Consider the following 20,204-nt stretch of genomic DNA (forward strand, 5'->3'; position numbering starts at 1 on the left):
GTTGGCATAACAGATTCTAAAGAGACAACAAGGGAGCAGAAGAGCATCTTCGAGTTCTGGAAAGGAGGTCCCAGGAGTAAGTGTGTTGTAAATACAAGTTATTCTAGTCAACTTGGCTGTGATGTTGCCTTTGGGTGATAGGAATATCAGGTCCTGGGATTTGCCACAGTCTCCTCTTTCCCCTGCTTTTCTGTGCCTTGTACAACCTTGGGACTGTAATTTATATTACCGTGTGAATTTGCCTGTGTGGGAAAATGTATCCACCCGTGACTATGAATATGAATTTTTTTTTTAGTAGTCATCACTTACGGAGTGCCTATCACGGTGCCAGGAGTGTGGTAAGCGTTTCGTACATATTATACTAATTTCTCCCACACCAGCCTTATGAGCTAGTATTTTTACTGTCCCCATTTCACAAAGGAGGACGTCAAGGTTCAGAAGTGTTAAGTCACTGCCCGCGACCCCACTCTTATAAGCGGCAGAGCTGAGAGATTGGCTTAGTCTTTGAAGAGCGAAGGCATTCCTGGTGCTCTGATTTTTCATTTACCTAGTTTCTCTCTCAGATGCTCATGAGGTTGATTAGTCTGAGGAAGCCCATGAGAGACTGACCAACTCTGGAGACCAGGACAAAGCTGAGTTTCTTGGATCTGAAAAGCTGAGATCGGGGGTCTGGATAGGTGGTCCCCCCAAGCTCTCTACCCGCTTCAGCCTCCATCTTTACCAGAAAAGATCCCAACCTTGCGTTCTCTCTCTAGCTTTAACATCACAAACCTCCAGAAGGGAGCTATGGCAGTCAAGGAAGAAAATCACTACAGGAGTGTGTTTGTAGTTTCCCTATAGCAAGTGGCAAGTGGTTTGGGGAAATTCTGTAAGAAAAAAAAATGTGGTTTGTCCCTAAATCCACAAAAGCTCCAAGTTTACAGTATGACTATTTACTTTCAGAGATTTGGTAAGCCACGCCACAAAGAATAAGAACAGATTTTTTAGTTGATAATGGCAGGACAAGTTTTGTTTTTTTAAATTGGTGTAGAGAGGACACACAGCATTACATGTTTCCAGGGCAAGTTCTCGAGAGAAGTTCCTAACATCCAGGCTGTCTGTGTGTAATGGGTATAAGTATAGGTGGGTTATTTTGAGTGATAAAGCACTGGTCAAAGGTTCTGGATTGTCAGCCTTCAGGTTTCAAAGTACCCTGTTTAGATGCAAGGAAATCTGAACGGCTTCTCCTCTGTCTGGGGGCACGCTGGTTCTGTTCTAGGAGCACAAGTCCCTGGAAGGATGCGTGTCCTGCCTTGCAATTTTCCAAGCTTTGTGTTTTTGCTGGTGAATGATCGGCTCAGCCAATTGCTTGGTCTGAGGTTAAATTATTTTTTCCGCCCCCCCCCGCCCCCGCCCCGAGCGGTGTTTGGCATACAAAATGCCCCTAATAGATTCTGGTTGAAAGAATGAGACGCCAGAAGTTTCAGAAGAACAGAGAAAATGGACGAAAGGAAGTAATGTAAGAACTGAAGGTGAAACATTTATTGGGCTGAACAAAGGCACACGTTTTCAGAGTGCATTTTCCTCCATGGTGCTAAGGAAGATAAATTGAATCTTGTCCAAGTCTGGTGAAATTTTATAACCTTAAGAGGAAAGGGAAAATCTTCAAACCTTCCAGACAGGAGAAAAAAAAAACAAACCTAAAAAGGAATAAAAAAAAAAAAAATAGACGGCCATCAGGCTTTACACTAAATGTTAAGAGACAAATTATTATAAAAGTCATTATTGGGACAAGTAGTGAAATTTAAATAAGATCTGATGGTTAGATAATAGAAGTATGTCAATGTTAAAATTCTTGACCTCGGTAATAGTACAGTTGTGATAGAAGTATGTATCATTGATTTTAGGAAATATACACTGAAATATTCAGGAATGAAGGAGCATTCTGTCTATAATTTACTTTCAAGTGAATGACAAATACAGGGATGAGATAAATGAACAAATACAGCAAAATTAGTGAACATACGTAAAGCATATGTAGGAGTTCTTTGTACTGTTGTTGTAAACTTTTTCTAAGCATAAAATATTATCAGAGTCAAAAGTTAACAAATTTCTGAGTGGAATAAAATATATATTTTTCTTTTTAAACGTTTATTTTTGAGAGAGAGAGAGAGAGAGTGTGTGTGTGTGAGCTAGGGAGGAGCAGAGAGGGAGACAGAATCCGAAGCAGGCTCTAAGGCTCTGAGCTGTCAGCACAGAGCCAGAAGCAGGGCTTGAACCCACGAGCTGTGAGATCACGACCTGAGCCAAAGTTAGACACTTAACTGACCGAGCCACCCAGGTGCCCCTGGAAGAAAATATTTTGAACTCAAAATGCTAGAGTCGGAAACAAAGATCAATTCTGAGAAAAAAACGAAAATATTGTTACCTGTGCAAAAAGAAATAACATTTACCAATCTCAGTGGGATATTTAGTGACATTAGGTCAAGAAATGACAAAAATATCCAAGACTAAAACTATACAACACTACGCAACATTGATGCAAGAAATCAAAGGTGACACATATCCACAAACATACTCCCAGTTTGTGGATTAGAAGACTCAACGTAGCAAATAAGTCAGTTGTCTTGAAATTAATATGCAGGTTTAATGAAATTCTTATCAAAATCCCTAAAGATTTTTGGTAGATGTAGACAAGATTATTCTAAAGTCTGTATGAGTAAAAAGTAGGGTAGCCAAAACACTTTTGAAAAAGCAGCATAAAATGGAAGGAATCAGTTGAGCCACTTCCAAGACTTACTAAACAACTACAATATCAAGGGATAGACACAGAGATCGGTGGAACAGAACAGAGAACCCAGAACTAGAACCATACAAATATACCCAACTGCCTCTCTCTTTTTTTTGACAAACGTACGGAAGCAAGTCAATGGAGGGAAGGGAGACCAACAAATGGTGCTGGAGCATTTGAACTTCAACTGTACAAAACATGGACCTCAATGTAGGTCTCACATTTTATATAAATGTGAACTGAAAATGGAACATGCAAAATTATAGAAGTTTTAGAAAAAACATAAAAGGAGATCCTAGGGATCCAAGGATGGGCAGAGAGTTCTTAGATTTGATATCAAAATCATGATCCAGGTGAAGGAAGAATTGATACATCAGATGTCATCAAAATTTAAAGCTTTGCTTGTGAAGGGCAAGGGTGAAGGGGATGAAAAGATAAGCTACAGAGTGGGACAAAGTATTTGCAAATCACAATCCAATAAAAGACTAGTATTTAAAACATATAAGAATCTCTCAAAACTCAATGGTAAGAAAGCAGACAATTCATTCAGAATATGGACAACAGACATGAAGGGAAACTTCTCAGAGGAGGATATACAGGTGGCAAATAGATCCACAAAGAGATGTTCAACATCTTTCGCTATTAGGAAAATGCCAATAAAACCCACAAGGAAACATCGCTGGACACCTGTTGGGATGACTAAAATAAAAAAGTAGTGACCACACCAAATGCTGATGAAGATGTGGAGAAACTACCACTCATACGTGGTGGGTGGGAATGTAAAATGCTACCACCGCTCTGGGAAACAATTTGGCCGTTTCTTTTTTTTTTTTTAATTTTTTTTCAACGTTTTTATTTATTTTTGGGACAGAGAGAGACAGAGCATGAGCGGGGGAGGGGCAGAGAGAGAGGGAGACACAGAATCGGAAACAGGCTCCAGGCTCCGAGCCATCCGCCCAGAGCCTGACGCGGGGCTCGATCTCACCGACCGCGAGATCGTGACCTGGCTGAAGTCGGACACTTAACCGACTGCGCCACCCAGGTGCCCCAATTTGGCGGTTTCTTAAAAAAATGAAAAATGCAGCCCCCATATGACCCAGCAGTTGCACTCCTGGGAATTTATCCCGGAGAGATAAAGACTTCCAGTCACAGCAAAGTCAGTTCATGGATGTTTACAGAAACGTCACTCGCAGTGGCCCATCACTAGAAACAATTCAGTTGTCTTATCCCTGGATGAATGGCAAGCACACTGTGGTATGTCCATTCCCTAGAGCACTACTCAGCAACAAAAAGGAACAAACTATTGACACATGCAACAGCCTGGATGAATCTCCGGAGGGTTATGCTGAGTGCAGAAAACCAAGCCCAAAAGGTTACATGCTCTATGATTCCATTTCTATCATGTTATCCAGATGACAAATTATAGAAATGGGCAATACATTAGCTAGGAGTTAAGGTGGAGATGGGGGCTGGAGGGTGAAAGGGCAACATTCAGGTTGTGATATTGTGCTATGGTTTTGGAAGATGTTACCATGGTGGGGGGGAAACTGGGTAAAGGGTGCACAGGATTTCTCTGTATTACTTCCAACTGCATGTGAATATTCAATTACCTCAAAATAAAAAAGTTTAATTAAAAAGCCGACCAAAAAGCAACACTGGACATTTTAGCTAGGCTAATCTAAGTTGCCTTTCATCGGTTGGAGTGCATTTACCTTCTTTCCAGTTTTGGCTATTGTAAATAGCACTTCCGTAAACATCCACGTACATAGGCCCAGAGGTTCGTTCAAATAAAATAGAAGTTAGTTCCTCATTCATGTATCAGTCCCAGGTGGGTTCTTCCCCATGATAATTCAGGGACCTGTTCCTTCTATTTTGTGGACCTTGGGTCGCCATGTCCAGAGGTTGGGTCACCATGTCCAGAGTCACCCTGGTAGAAGGAGAAAGAATGTGTGTCAGTGGCTCACTGTCTCTGGTAACCCCTGACCTAGAAGTGGTTCACATCCTTGCTTATGCTCTGGCAAAGATGGCCGCATCTAATTCCAAAGGGTACTGGGAAATGTAGTTGTTTCGTAAACTATGCAGCTTCTGAGATGCGGCTATGTATGGGGTGAATAGATGTTAAGGGACAGGTGTCTGCTTGACATCTAAAAAAGCTCAAGCAATTTGGAAGTATAAAAATGAGGAAGATGGATGTCTTGGCATTGTTGTTCTCGCCTCCTGCCCCCAGAGGTCACCACGATTAACGGTTTGTAATATTTCTTGGGACTTTTACTAGGTTTACGTAACCAGAGATAAACAGACCCTCTCAGAGACACTCACCAAAATGAGTGCATGCTTTACACAGCATAAGGGAACTTTCTCTTTTCACGTACCAATATTTCTTTTGTTCTCCGTTTCTTCTCTCACCCCTGTAAGAGGACACACACACACACATGCACACTTCGTTTTTTTTAATGCCTGCGTTATATTTCATAGTAGGGTGGTACTGTATTGTTTATTTATATTACTCTAGAACCATTCCCCTTTGCCCCATATATAGACAGTTTGCAATTTTACGCTATTATAAGTAGCAGTGAAACAACTTTGGGCAAAAAGCTGTCTCTCTGTTTAGTATTTTTCTGTTTATGAGGTTCAGAAATAGAACTCCTGAGTCTGAGATCACTGGGTTTAAGGACTACGAGTGTCACTTTTTTTTTTTCCCACTCTTGCCTCTTTTTTGGATGCCTTCAGTTTCTTGTCAGCTAAGTTTTCCTCTGCAAAGGTTTACCAAGTCAACTGAGTCAACACAGTCAAGGTTTATTCCTGGATCTGGTGTGAATTTCATTGTTTACTTCTTGGAGTTTGCATTTCTCACATTGGTGGAAAAACAGATGTGGGACCCTGTCTCATTCTTGGACAATTGCAATTTTCCATCCCCAGAGGAAAATGGATGGGGTGGAGGGGGACAGTCGTCAATGAAAGACAGGTCCCTGGGCCGGTCATCCCTGCCTGTCCTCAAGGGTTGCTGGGATCCTTGGTATGCGCGGTTCGTGCCTCCTGACTTAACCAAGTTTCGCAGAACATTGCAATTTCTTCCTTGGTGACCACTTCCCTTGACTTAGCAGGTGCAGACACTACATCTATTCCTTGGGTTTCTGGCTTTGCTCAGCTCCAGTTCCTACTTTTGGGATGAGTAAGGTATCGCTTAGTTCTCCCTCTGTTGATCAGTTTCATGTTAGAGCAGCTCTCATTGTTCGGTTGACCCCACCAAGAATCCTGCTGTCGTCATTCTGAGTCCGCTTCTCTGGGACATCTGTATTTTTTCTCCCTTGTCTCTGTGACTTTGGACCTGGCCCCTTCTCTCTTTATAAAAGCCATCAAAGCATCGTGGACGTTTTTCTCTCTATGGAAGTTTATTCCTGTCTTTGAAGACCTCCCGGGATCCTTCCCCGCTTTATTTTGGCCGATGTTCCCAGTTTCCCCTCCTCCCTTCCCTGTTGTGTCTCTTTCCCATTCGGTCTCTGTTCTGTGTGTTTTATGCTTGATCACTTCTGTTTTACTATTGGGGTGGCGGGGGGTAGGGTCCCTAGCAGCCCCTAGTGGCAGATGGCAGGGATTCGGGCTGGCAAAGGGGCTGATGGTTCACCGTTGGGCCAGCAGTCGGAAGGGATGAGCGTGCGATTTGAAGCCCGAGTGGCACGGTCACACCCGTGTGCGTGTGTGCTATGCAGCAGAAGACGGCAGAAGAGTTAGTAAGGGAAACGAAAAAGAAAACTTTGGATAGTCAAAGGGAAGAACACAGGAAGATATCAGGGGCTTTAAAGAGGTCTAGAAGGAGAACGACAGGGGAACGTTTTCTTTGGGAAGCGTTGAGACACATCTCTCAAGAAAAAAAAAAAAAAAAAGAACCTGGAGGTACAGAAGCCAGATTACACAGAGTCTGGGAAAAAATGAGTAAGGAGTGAAACTCAGGCTCTGGTGTCAGACCGTCTGGGTTCACATCTCAGCATCACCACATAGCAGCTAAGTGACAAAGGACAATCTCCTTGTTTCTCAGGTTGGTCACCTGTGAAATAGGGATAGTAAGAGTGCCTGTATTCTGGGACTGTTGTGAGGATTCAGTGAGACAATGTGTGTGTCTCAGGGTTCAATCAGAGAAACAGAACTACTCTAAGTAATAGAGAAAACAAACCTTCGAAGGATTGGACTCTGCATCGTAGAAACTGACAACTAGGCTGGGCTGTTTCTTCGTCTGGCGCTGAGGCTATAGTAGCATTAGATTAACCAGCTTGGCAGTAAGGTAAGAAAACCAAGTGCAGTCGAGAGTACAGACAAACTGGCACCCACGAAGATGAACTGACACCCGCCTGCAAACTCCACGCCGTGCCTGACATGCAGGGGGAGCCCGCACCCTCCCCTGAGATTCCATACTTGCACACAGGGAAGTCGAGGGAGGAGACAGAGCAGGAGTGGGAGTGACAGAGACAATGTGAGCCAGCTGCCATAGTGTCTCCTGCCTTATCCTGACCTCAGAGCATACAAAATGTGGAGGCTGATTTCCTCCCACTTTTCAAGTCTCGAGCAGAATTTCTCCTGTGGCTTGCCCTGACATGGAACCATTCAGGGAAGGGAATTCCGGGAGACGTGACTCTAGCTTGTGACTCTATGTTGTTACAGAGCAAAGCCGACAAAGCCAGCGTGACATGTGAAAGAGTGGGCATAGAGTAAATGATAATACACTTTATTGGTATTGTTGATTCGTGAAAGAGGTAGACGGTCTTTGAGAAAAGCAGTAATGGGACAAACGGTGGGCCTCCCCAAGCGTCCACTGGAGGTGCATGTTGGAGGTGGACGTGGTCACTGTGGGAGGTGGAAATCGTCCTGCTTCTTCATGTCATAGGTGCTGACACCGTCTTAAGCAGCCAGGTTGGACCTCAGTCCTCTGACATCTGCCTATCAGAGCACTCTCGCCTTCTCTGTGCGCAAAAGCCTCCCCCCTCCTAGCACCTCTTGAGCTCTATTTTCCTCCTGAAAAGAGGCAAATGGTGGCTCAAAATGGGAACTTTGGGTTTTCCATGAGAGGTGCCACAACCACCCACCTCTGGAGTTCTGGCTTATCTTCTTGTGCTGACATCCCTGACTCAGAATCTGTTTTTTAAAAACATCTATTCATTTTTGAGAGACAGAGTGTGAGGGGCAGAGAGAGCGGGAGATAGAACCCGGAGCAGGCTCCAGGCTCTGAGCTGTCGGTACAGAGCCCGACACAGGGCTTGAACCCACGGACCACGAGATCATGACCTGAGCTGAAGTCGGACACTTAACCAACTGAGCCACCCAAGCGCCCCACTGGCTCAGACTCTTTACCCAATTAGGGCACCGCCTGCCTCCACATTGCGTGGCCGCTGTGTCCCATAACCTTCCCAGCCACGGTAGAGAAAGGTAAGCTGCTTTTCTCCAAGAATCCACAACCAGGCTCTTTGGGGATCCCTGCTGACACTCCGCGTTCCCATGAACACTGGTCTTCACAGATAAACTAAAACGCGTACACGAGGGGTGAAGAATCTGTAATGAGCCCTCTGATTCATCCCTCCATGCCTCAGTTTATTTGTATGGGAGATAAGGTTGTCAGCCACCTTCCTCAAAAGGATATTTTGAGGTTTCACATCGGAGAGTTGACATTTATTAACCAGGGTCATATGAACGCCCTGATTTAATCTCTGGAAAAATGCTTTGAGTGTTTCAGACATAGGGACCATATAAGCATAAAGAATTTTGCCCATAGCTCTTGAAGGAGGCGCTGGTCAGTTAACAGGGCTGTGGGCTACTGTTTGCTGTGTTCTGGGGACAATTGGAGATCAGTGTATACTATGCTGGTTTATTAACTATTAACTATTCGCCCACCGAACAAAGATGTTCTGAAAACATTTGTCTTGTAAAGAAGGAGGATCCTTTTAGTCAACAGGTTACAATAGGGTAACAGCCTCTCACTGGAGAGATATCACTCTTAGGGGACAACGGCAAAAACTGGAAGCTTCCACGTGCCGGTCGCTACACTATAAGCCTTTCCAATCAATTTCTCCCTTCACCCCTTCCACAATTCTTCCCAGTAGGTATTATTATCTCTCAGGCTCAGAAAGATTAAGGAATTTGTCCACAAGCTAGGAAGGAACTAAGTCAGGGCTCCAACTTAAGTGGTTTGCATGAAAAAAGATCCATGGGGCCTAGATGGCTCAGTTGGTTAAGTGTCTGACTCTTGACCTCAGCTCAGGTCATGATCTCATGGTCTGTGGTATCGAGCCCCACATTGGGCTTCTCGCTGACAGTGTGGAGCCTGCTGGGGATTCTCTCTTTCTGCCCCTCCCCCCACACTCTCTCTCTCATCAATCAATCAGTCAATCAATCAATCAATCAATCCATGCTCTTCTCACTATATTATCCAACACTAATAGTTGTCTTCTAGGTCAACAGCTATACTCTTAAGCATTTACTATTTATGTTCTTATGTGACAACGTGGCAATACAGGAAAAGATAAAAATCTTTTAAGGACTATAGGTATTATATTTTAGAGCAAACGGTTAGATTAATAGCATACCTAGGCTTAAAAGAGCAAAGATGTCACTATTTTTGTGCCTTTGTGAAACAGATTATACTCCTTGGAAGAAAGTTTGTGTTAATGGCAATTCATGTGACAGGGAGGCCAAATACATCCAGTTCTGGTAAGGAAGTTCCTGGGAGCTGAATCATACAAATGTTCAAAAGAAACCAGGAGCATTACTTAAAAAACAAAACAAAACAAAAAGCCTACTAGTGCGGTAACATCATGGTGTTTCAGACCATCCCATTTCTGCTGTCTGGTCGCGAGTATCATTTCTATTTCTCCAAGAGCGAGCCATCACCAAGAATTGCTCCCTGTTTCTTGTCTGTGGTGCGTTGGAAAGATGACTTTCCAAAAGTCGTCTGTTATAATTATCCAGATCTCAGATCGGAACCCCAGTGAAAATCCTTTTGATTTCAGCATGAAAGGAGGACATTAATAAACAAATGAGCATCATATATTTCACTCGCATCGACAGTCAGCTGAAGAGCTGACCTGGGGAAACCTTCAAGAAGATGCCCTGGAAACAGGGGAGAGAAATCCTAGTTGGCTTGGCTGTTGCACAGATCAAGGGTGTAGGAAGTGTCCTTTTGAGATGTGGAGGAGGAAGCTGTGTCCCCTCGGGCTGGTGCCGGGCCACGACCTGGAGGGGAGACACCCCCCAGAGCTGTTCTCATGTGTTGTTCTAACTGGAGGCTTTCCTTGGTAACTAAAGATTGTCTTTTTGTTACTTATTTATTATTTTATTGTTATTATTATTTTTCACGTTTATTTATTTGGAGAGAGAGAGAGAGCACGCGAGCGAGAGTGGGGGAGGGGCGGAGAGAGAGGATCTCAAGCAGGGTCCCAGCTGCCAGCACAGAGCGGGACACGGAAACCGCGAGATCATGACCTGAGCTGGAACCAAGAGTCTGACACTTAACTGACTGAGCCACCCAGGCGCCCCTTCATTATTTACATTCTAAGGGTCGTCCCAAGTCTTTGGACAGAGAGTAGGTGTCGTCAGAAAGAAGACCTTTTACCCTGCTGAGCATTTGGAGGTGCAAAGGGAAGGACAGAGTGGGGCTCTGGGGTGGGGGCAAGGCAGAAGGAAGCAGAAGGAGGAGGGAGGAGGGTGGGGGTGAGGGGACAGGGAGTTGATGGAGTGTCACGTGCCAGGACCCCTCTCTATGTCTCCTGCTGACATCATGTCAAGCGTAGGAACCTCAGCCCGTGATTTATGGGAGTGGATTTCTTGTAAACACTGGTGACAAGACTGAGTTTAGCATCCCGCCTGAGATAGGAACAGAAACGGATTTTGCGAGAGAACAGGAACAGGGAGAGGCAAAGAGGGGGTCCAGAAGAAACACAGGACTTGGGGAATTTCTGGAGACTGTGATAGAGGCTCAGTTGAGTAAATTAATTTGAGCTCAGAGTTTGTTAAGTGGTGATTAAAACGCAATAACCAGGACTGGCTGCATAATTTTTCTTTAAAAATATTTCTTTGATTTTTTTCAGCTTATTGAGGTACAAATGGCCAAATTCTAAGACACTTACAGTGTATATCGTTGTGATTCGATTAATGTATGCAGTGTGAAATGATTCTCCCTATCTAGTTAATTAATCATCTATCACCTCACATATTTATTTTTTTCTCTCTCCCTCCCTCCCTCCCTTCCTTCCTTCCCTTTCCTTTCCTTTCTGTCTTGCCTTTCTTTTAATTTTGGTGAAAACATTTAAGTTCTCCTCCCTTAGAGAACTTCAAATATACAATACAGAGTTAGCAGCTGTGGTCATCATGATATACATTAGGTCTTAGAGCTGAAAGTTTGTACCCTTCTCAAACCTTTCCATATTTCCCACACCCCTCTGCCCCTGGCAACCACTTTTCTGCTCTATTTCTATGAGTTTGGTTGGATATTTAAGTTTCCACGTATAAGTGACACCATGGAGTATGTGTCTTTCTCTGTCTGGCTTATCTCTCTTAGCCTAATGCCATCAAGATCCATCAATGCTTCAAATGGCAGGATTTCCTTCTTTTTTATTGCTGAACAATACGGCTGAAAAATACACACACACACACACACACACACACAGGAATGTTATTGGAATATTGGAATTATATGTATATAATACATAGACACAGAGGTATCTATATATACCATATCTTCTTTACTCATTCATTCATTCAGTTCATCCATTGATAGACATCTGGGTTCTTTCCATGTCTTAGCTGTTGTGAATAATGCCGTAATGAACATGGGGGTGCAGACATTTCTTCGATATCCTGTTTTCATTTCCTTTGGATATATGCCCAGAAGTCGGGCTGCCGGATCAGATGGTAGTTCTACTTTTAATTTTTTGATGTACCTCCATACTATTTTCCACTGTGGCTGTACCAATTATATTCCCAGTAATGAAGGCTATAGACTTTTCTGGCCCATGGATTTGAGACTCCCAAGGAACCCTCTATAGATTTCAGAGGTTGAAAAAACTCCAGACAGCACCTCTGGTTTGGAGACAAATTGAGTTTCATCCAAAAAGCAGTTATTGAATGTTCGCCATACGTAGAGAACCGGGCCGGGTGCAAAGAAAATAGAGATTTACCTGGACATTTCACATCGTGTGTTGCTAAAACTGTGAGAGAAATCAGTCCCTTCCCCTCAGCTGCTTATAATCTAGTAAGCGAGAGGGACAGGTGAGCATCTAGTTTACAAAGCAGAGGAAGTAGGAAGTCCTGGCGGGGTGTAGACAGCCAGAGGGTGATCTGTTAAACGGGCAGTAGGTGCAGGGAGGTGATTCTCGCCGCGCGTGTGATGTGTATTTACAGATACGTTTTACTGAGTACTTGCCTATGAACCATAACCTGTGCTAAGATCTTTCTATTTAATTCTCCAAACGGCCTTGTGGATGGGCATTATTTGGTATTTATTTTACAGCTGAGGAAACGGGCTGGAAGTTCACACACCTGGCAAGAGCCGAGCCAGACTGGAACACAGCTGGTCTGAGGACAGAGCCCACGCCCGTCCCTCTGCCACACGGGGCTGGGACAGTTGGTGGGAACACCTGGGTAGAAGGCTCACCGTTTCTCCTTCGGGGTTCTAACGCGAGTCTCACAGTTGATCTAAGACACAGACTTGTTCAGTAGGCTTTGCTTTTAACCTCCGTCATAACTCGAGACTGCAAAGTCCTAACATTCTTTCCCCTCGTGTCCCCACAACCTGAGTTGTCTCTGAAGGCGGTGGAGAGGGAGGGCAGTAAAAGGGGCCTGTGTGGAGGCAGCCCTGTCCAGCAGGTGTTCTTGTAGTTGATTCTCCGGCGGGGGGGGAGGGGTGTGATGGGCCTGCCACATCACACCCCTCGTGACTGGGGCTGCAGCTGAGTTCCCGGCCAAGGGAGGGGACAAAACCAAAGCTCTCGTCCAGGTCTTGCATTTAATATCTATTTGGGTGGGCTTTGCTGACTGATCCAACCTGCTATCAGCAGAGGCCGTGGCCATCCAGTCAAACACCCAGATGTGCTAAGAGGTGGCGCTGTGCTGGTCACGACGGAGGGGCTGCGGATTGATGTCCTTACTCCATGGTGCCCTGAACTGCCCTCAAGGAACATACAGGCGATTTACTGCAATGAATCTGAAAAGTCACCAGCCGTCAGGAAAGAAGTGACAGACGCCAGTCGAGTGAGTCTGGTCGGGGCTGTGCAGTTTCAGAGGCACTGAGGTTGGTCTGGGGCCATCGGAGAAGAAGACTCCACCGAAGGGGCCGCGCCCGCTTCTGTGGACCTTGGGGGGCCCCCGGAGGGTTTTGAGCAGGGCAGCGGCGGGATCAAAGTGGTGCTTTTGGAAGACGATTCTGGCTTTGAGGTTGACCCTGAAGGAGAACCCCCACCAAAAAAGGCTTTGCAATGGTGGGGGAGCCGTGAGCACACGGTGCCAGTATGAGGCTGCCAAGCAGGCTGGCTAAACTTGCTGTGCTGCCGCAGGCCCCTTGTCCTTGCCCTATATGGCTACGGACTGCCACTGGGCACGGGCCTCCTTTGTTTCTAGCCTGCCCTCTCTCTCGCTCCCAGGAGCGTCTTCCCTTCCATGCCAGCTCTCCCCGTGCCAGTTCTGTTTCCACCCCACCCCCTACAGGATACTGATCTCAGCCAGATTTTATGATGTCTCATAAACCTCTTGGGTTTTTTCATCTGTCTGACTCACCCCAATCATGCTATATTCTCCTAGCACAATTAGACATCTCCTTTCCCCTGTGCTTTATAAATTACTTATCACTGCATTCAGGCGTCCGTCTTGAAATATAAAGTGCATTGGAAAAACAAATGACAGCCGGGGGTGGAGTGCCCATCATCTAACCGTCTCCTTGTGAGTGCACTCACCTTTGACTGATCCCATTACCTCCTTATCGCTCAAAGCCAGAGGTCACCAGACCAAAATTCCCCTCCGGGAGAAACCGAAATGGGGAGGGGGAAAAGCCTTTACTTTCATCTCCTGAGGCTATGAAATTTTCCAGATACGAGACTTAAGGAGGCTGGATTTTTTTCTGTAGGGACTGATGATTCTTGGGTGGTGGTGGTGATGGGGACAGTGGAGGACGACGTGATTAAAGTGAGAAAGAAAAGAGAGGTCCAGGGGAGACACCCTCTAGGGCAGTGACACTTTGCTTCATGTGTAAAAAACGAGTAAGGCATAGCTTTGAAACCAATGAACTGAATCAAAGAACGTACAGCCACTTAAATCTGTAGCACAGCACAGTGCACAACCTGAACGTGTGTGTATGTGTGCACCCTATGCACCCTTGGATTGCAGTCTTACTGGCCAATCTAAGGCACCTTTCTTACTTTTCTCATCCTCAGGGGCTAGTTTGGTCTATTACTACCCAGGAAAGGAACCGATAGCTTCCTACGCTGGTTACATATTAATACCTTGCTATTGCATTTTCCTGGTCTCTTTGGTTAGCTTTTTCCGAGTTTTGGGGAGCTCTTTGCTCCTAATCTGTGTTGGCAGGCTCTGGTCCTCCTTGGCAATGTTCTTAAAGACATTCAGGCAACAAGGACGTTGGGTTAGACTTCCGCAATCATCTCTCCCCCTTCCCGAATGGCAGTGTGAGGCCGTATGTTTCCTTTTGGTGCTGAAATGACCACAAACGTAGTGCTTAAACCATACAAAGTTACCATCTGTTGCAGTTGTGGAGGTCAAAAGTCCTAAATGGGTCTCACCGGAGTAGAGCCCGGAGGGCTGTCTCTCCTAAGGTTCAAGGAAGCTCTGTGGGAGCCCAGCTTGCAGGCTCCCAGAGCAAAAGTAAAACCCTGCAGATACCAGGATCTACCCTTTCTAAACGTCGGGTTAGTATCCACCTGCTGTTACGTCGGCTCCTTCCTGAGGGTCTCACACTCCTGGGGCTTGTAAAGAATTTTGCCCTTCTGCCAACACAGATCTCTGCCACAGAGTTCGGAGAAATACCGTCCGCAAGGTCTTGCTTCTTTGCTAGTTGATTCTTTAGCGCCTGGTGCTGTTCCATCTTGCACCCTACAGAATGCACGAACCGGAATCTCTTCTGAGTCCAGCTCTGTTCCTGGGCCTTCCTCCCCCCCGCCAAGTCCTGGCGCCCTCACTGTCCCAACGCCCTTTGCACGGAATAAATGATACTCCTCTGATGGCTGACCCTCCTGGGTACAAGTAACATTTCTTGGTCCCCAAAGCCCACGGGTTTCATTACTTTCAGCACTGGCTCAAGAAAATTTGTCTTCCACTGCTTCATTGCGTTGAATTTTATGGTTTTAATATCACATGCCTATAAGAGTCACAGATTCTGTAAAACCGATTTCTGAATACTTAAGATTTTAACTCCCCCCCCCCCCCCCCCCCGGTGATGGAAAGAGGAAAAAGAAACTTCTGCAGTCCTGGGATGAGAAGTTTCGTGATCTCTCTATAGCAGGAAGACTCTTGGGGGGCTCATCATGAATAGGGTGAGGAATCTGGCCCAAATCACACGTTGTCTGTGATTAAAAAACTCCCAGGTCCCCCCTGTTGTGAAGACGTCTCTACTGTGTTTCCATTTTGATGACGTTTAAACTCTGTTATTCTCTGCATCGCTTTTGCTGGGGCCCTAGACATCGAGGGAGCACCCTGGTGGAGACATACTAACAAGATAGGAAGAATGATCTCGGCTTTACAAAATCTAGCTTCACCTGAGAAAATTAATAAAAGGAAATCTTGCCTAGCACGGTGTCAGGAGGTCGTCAGGGAAGGCGGTCATCCCCGCGTGGCGTCAACGGCAGAACCGCATCTCGCAGCTGGATGCTACCGACCTCCCAGCAGAAGGAAGGGAGGACGGCCCCCTTCTCCCCCGGTAACAGCTCAACCAATGGGAGACAGGCACGACGACAGCCGGCCAATGAAAAGCCACTATACTTCAAACTCCCGGCGTCCTCCAATGGACTTCTTGTTTATAACAGCCTCCCCTCCTCCTTTCCGCTACAGAAAGAGGGGTCCTCCCCTGGGTTCCACCGACTTCCTATGGTGTTGCCGTAACTTGCTTGCGTGGGGTTGCGATTCTCTGCTCTTCCCGAGTACGCCCACTTGTGATGGCAAAATAACCGGCAGTTTCATTTTTGACGGTTAACACAGCTCGTGTCCACAAAATCTCCTCCCTCCTCTCCCTAAATTCTAGTGAGACTGCCCTGCTTCAGGTGTCGGTATATTCCAAAAGAGAGAGCTGAAAAGTTGCATTACTACCACTCTCAGTCTAAAATCACATTTTTGGCCTGACAGGTTTCAGTTTTTGTAGACCCTGTTCCTAATGAAATTAGCCTATTTCCAGCATATTCTTTAAAGATTTTGTTTTAATATTGATTAGAGAGAGAGAGAGAGAGAGAGAGAGGGAGACACAGAATCAGAAGCAGGCTCCGGGCTCCGAGCTGTCGGCACAGAGCTCCACGCGGGCCTCGAACTCACGGACCGCGAGATCGTGACCTGAGCGAAAGTCGGACGCTTAACCGACTGAGCCACCCAGGCGCCCCCGGCATATTCTTGTGGTTCATGGTTCTTGTAGCACTAATAATCCCTTTTCAGTGTTACTTGTTTGATGACAATCATTCCCAGTGGACTCCAGCGAGCATTTGTTGATTTGACTGCAAAAATGCCAACCATGTAATGACCCAAGAAACACCCATGTTTGAAACCAGCAGCTTGCGATCCACCACGTTTGGATTTAGACTCTTAGGTGCAAATACATTTCATCAGCTTATGATATGATTTCCACCCTTACCAGTCTCGTGGGTGGGACGCGTTGGAGCCGTGGGGAGGTCCCTACCCAACAGCGATTGCGTTTCACTGTAGTTTTTCTCAAGACTCCCTGTCCCAGTACTAAAGTTTTCAGGGAATATTTTTGGAATCTCTTCACTTTCAAGTGATTCCTTTACAGTTTCCTCCAGGGAACTAAAGAGAACGTTTACTTAGGAAATGCTTTTAGTGATTCCTCCTAAATGTAGAAGGGGGAAGTTGTGGCAAAGAGCACTTCCTCCCTCCAAGGCCCGGCACCAAGCAAGCAACTGGAGACCCTTGCGGGCTGTCTCTTATTTCAGTCCACTGTTGCTGATTCTTGACTTCCTTTGTCTTTGAGAGAGACACATGGGTGCCTATCTCATAGATACACATTCAACTTTACATCCTGAAGACACGGCTTTTCTTTTTTTTACCAGCATCCACTGGACATTCCTAAAGATTACTCATATATTATAGCACAAAATAAAATACCAATTAATTCGTCAAAGCAGAAACCCTATGGATATTTTTTGACCACAACGCACAATGGTTTTAATGACACACACAAGCTACACATACACACACACAAGCTAAGAGAAAATCAAAACTGTAATTACAGAGTATTAGAAATGAATGAAAATGGGAACACTTCCATATGGTCAAAGCTGAACTCAGAGGAAAAGTCATAACCTTGGATGATTTCTTTTTACCTTAATAAGAATGAAAGTAAATAAACTAAGCAAATGGTTTTCAAGCAGCTGGTTTAAAAGGAGAAGATAGAAAAGAAAGATATTGTCATGCACAAAAACAGTCAGAGTCAGGTGCAACCTGAGAACCTGAGTTAATGAGGTCAGTGGAGAAAATCTAAAGATGACCCACCATTTTTCTTGGAAATAGGTACTCTACTTTTCCAGGTGTATTTTCAGGATTTCAGCACATCCTGAGTTCCATGAAGACATGGAAGAAGTTCAATAGCTATTTCAACTTGCTGGTGCGATGATAAAAAAAAGTCTGCTACTTTTTTATTTTTAAAAAAGAACTCTAAAATACATTGCTATTATCTTGTTAATATTTCGAGGTACAGTTAAATTTCTATTGCCCAGGGGAAGATTGAGGACTATTTAAAACTCCTTACTGGAAGCTAAGAAAAACAACAACAACATGTTCTAAGGGTCAAAAACACCAGGTGTTCTACAAAACACACAACAGAATAGCAACTGGGCAAAATCTAAGAGACCGTTACAGGATATCTTTAAACCAATTTTTTTTTTTTTCTGGTCCAAGTTGTTTGTAAGGATTTTTGTTTTGTGCTAAATCTGTGGAACACACCTGCTCACTCGGTTTCCTGGGGAGACTATTTTGGGCAGTGCTGAACTTTCTTTTATTCCCAGATTTATACCAGCCTACGCCCGGATGGTCAGTCTTTGCTAAAGCTATTGGCCATGAGGAAGCTACTCTTCTTTTGAGTTTTTCACCCCTTGGGGACACAGATCCCACTTTCTCCTACTCCCTACAAACTGATTCCAGAGCTTCCATTGTTACTATGATTATGCATTTTTGTCCTTTTCAGTACTTCATAGGTATTTTCGTGAGATGTAGGAAGAGAGGGGGTATTAGGTGGACCCAATATTACATCAGAATTCACTACCATAGCATTTTCCAAACTATGTGCCTTGGAATAGTCTAGTTGATCCTAATAGGTGTTCAGTAGATCTAAATCCCTTTTTATAGATTTACTGTCAAAATTAGGCAATTAAAGGCTCTGAGAAGTCCTGAGAAAAGAAGCCTGGTTTATTTTATTTAAATCTACACTATTTGAGCACAAAATTCTTATTTATTTATTTATTTATTTATTTATTTAATTTTTTTATTTTTGAGACAGAGAGAGACAGCATGAACGGGGGAGGGGCAGAGAGAGAGGGAGACACAGAATCGGAAGCAGGCTCCAGGTTCTGAGCCATCAGCCCAGAGCCCGACGTGGGGCTTGAACTCACGGACTGCGAGATCGTGACCTGAGCTGAAGTCGGATGCTTCACCGACTGAGCCACCCAGGCGCCCCGAGCACAAAATTCTTTTTCACAGCCGCCTGGGCCTGGCTGTAGGCTGGGGCCAACCAGTAAGTTTCCTTCCCGACTGCCTTTTCCTTGGGACAGCCAGGGACCTTGGACTGGCTTTTGGAAATCTGTGTTTTTTATTTTTGTTTGTTTTTTGTTTTTGTGTGTGTGTGTTTTTACCTTTTAGCAACACTTGACACCAGGCTATTTATATGTACTGTCATCTTTCCACTGATTTTGTTTTCCTCCCTTTAAAAACAAAGAACAACAACAACAAAAAAAGAGGTTAGAGTGGGAGAGAGCCAAAGCATAAGAGACTCTTAAAAACTGAGAACTGGGGCGCCTGGGTGGCGCAGTCGGTTAAGCGTCCGACTTCAGCCAGGTCACGATCTCGCGGTCCGTGAGTTCGAGCCCCGCGTCGGGCTCTGGGCTGATGGCTCGGAGCCTGGAGCCTGTTTCCGATTCTGTGTCTCCCTCTCTCTCTGCTCCTCCCCCGTTCATGCTCTGTCTCTCTCTGTCCCAAAAATAAATAAAAAACGTTGAAAAAAAATAAAAAAAAAACCAACTGAGAACGAACTGAGGGCTGATGGGGGGAGGGAGGGAGGGGACGGTGGGTGATGGGTATTGAGGAGGGCACCTTTTGGGATGAGCACTGGGTGTTGTATGGAAGCCAATTTGACAATAAATTTCATATATTAAAAAGAAAAACAAAGAACACTAACTCTGATAATTAGTACCGTCTCACTAGTTGCTTTAAATATGTAACCCAGATGCTGGACTCTTATTCTCGATGGGAGTTGTGTGTGTGTGTGTGTGTGTGTGTGTGTGTGTGTGTTTAGAGCTGAGGAGGAGGGTGGTCTATGAAATCAACCCTACTCGTAGTCACTTGGACATCCACACAGGGCTCTCCTTGCAGCCCATGGCCCACACTAAAGGTGTCTCAGTTGTGCTAGTGATGGGGTTAAAAATGTTCTATTCTTTACCTCCCGGGGCCCTGAGGAAGATTCGACCGGTTCTTCACTTCAAATTCACGACAGAATCCCAGTCCTACAGCATTGGTGGTGGAGCGTAGGGCACAGCGCCTGTTAGATATGCGCCAACCCTCAGCTGGGCAGGGGGAGGAGCTGAGGGGCTACAAAGCTGTTCTCTCACACTGTGAAGACGATCCCCCCGGATCCCCCCCCTTGTTTTCCTTCATATCAGCATTTCTTCTCTGCCCCTGCCCCCTCTCCAGAGTCAGTCTCCTGAAGTCTTCACCTCGTCCCCATACCAAAACCGTGGCTCTTCTCCCCGCCATTTCTTGAGTCTGGGAAACCTTCAAGACTCTGGTAGGTCATAGCTATCCTTGTTCCTGCCATTTCCGTAGACAAGCAGAAGAATAATGCCGTGGTTCCTAAAATCTGTGTGTCGGGGTGTGTGTGTGTGTGTGCGCGCGCGCGCGCGCACGTGTGTGAACATCTGCGACAATCTGTGCCAGCAGCAACATCTATCTTTTTCTCTGATATCTGCATGACTCCAGACCTTGAAGGAACACTAGAAATCCTGCATTTGGAGGGTTAGCT

At 45.3% G+C, this 20,204-nt stretch overlaps 1 long non-coding RNA gene across 3 annotated transcripts in view; it reads left to right on the top strand.

The window, feature by feature from the left end:
• Window positions 1–20,204, top strand: part of LOC113594121 (uncharacterized) — a 47,881-nt gene that overhangs the window by 16,135 nt on the left and 11,542 nt on the right. The gene's annotated exons all lie outside the window — the stretch shown is intronic.

Source organism: Acinonyx jubatus, chromosome C2 (assembly GCF_027475565.1).
Source record: "Acinonyx jubatus isolate Ajub_Pintada_27869175 chromosome C2, VMU_Ajub_asm_v1.0, whole genome shotgun sequence".
NCBI classification, from domain to species: Eukaryota; Metazoa; Chordata; class Mammalia; order Carnivora; family Felidae; genus Acinonyx; species Acinonyx jubatus.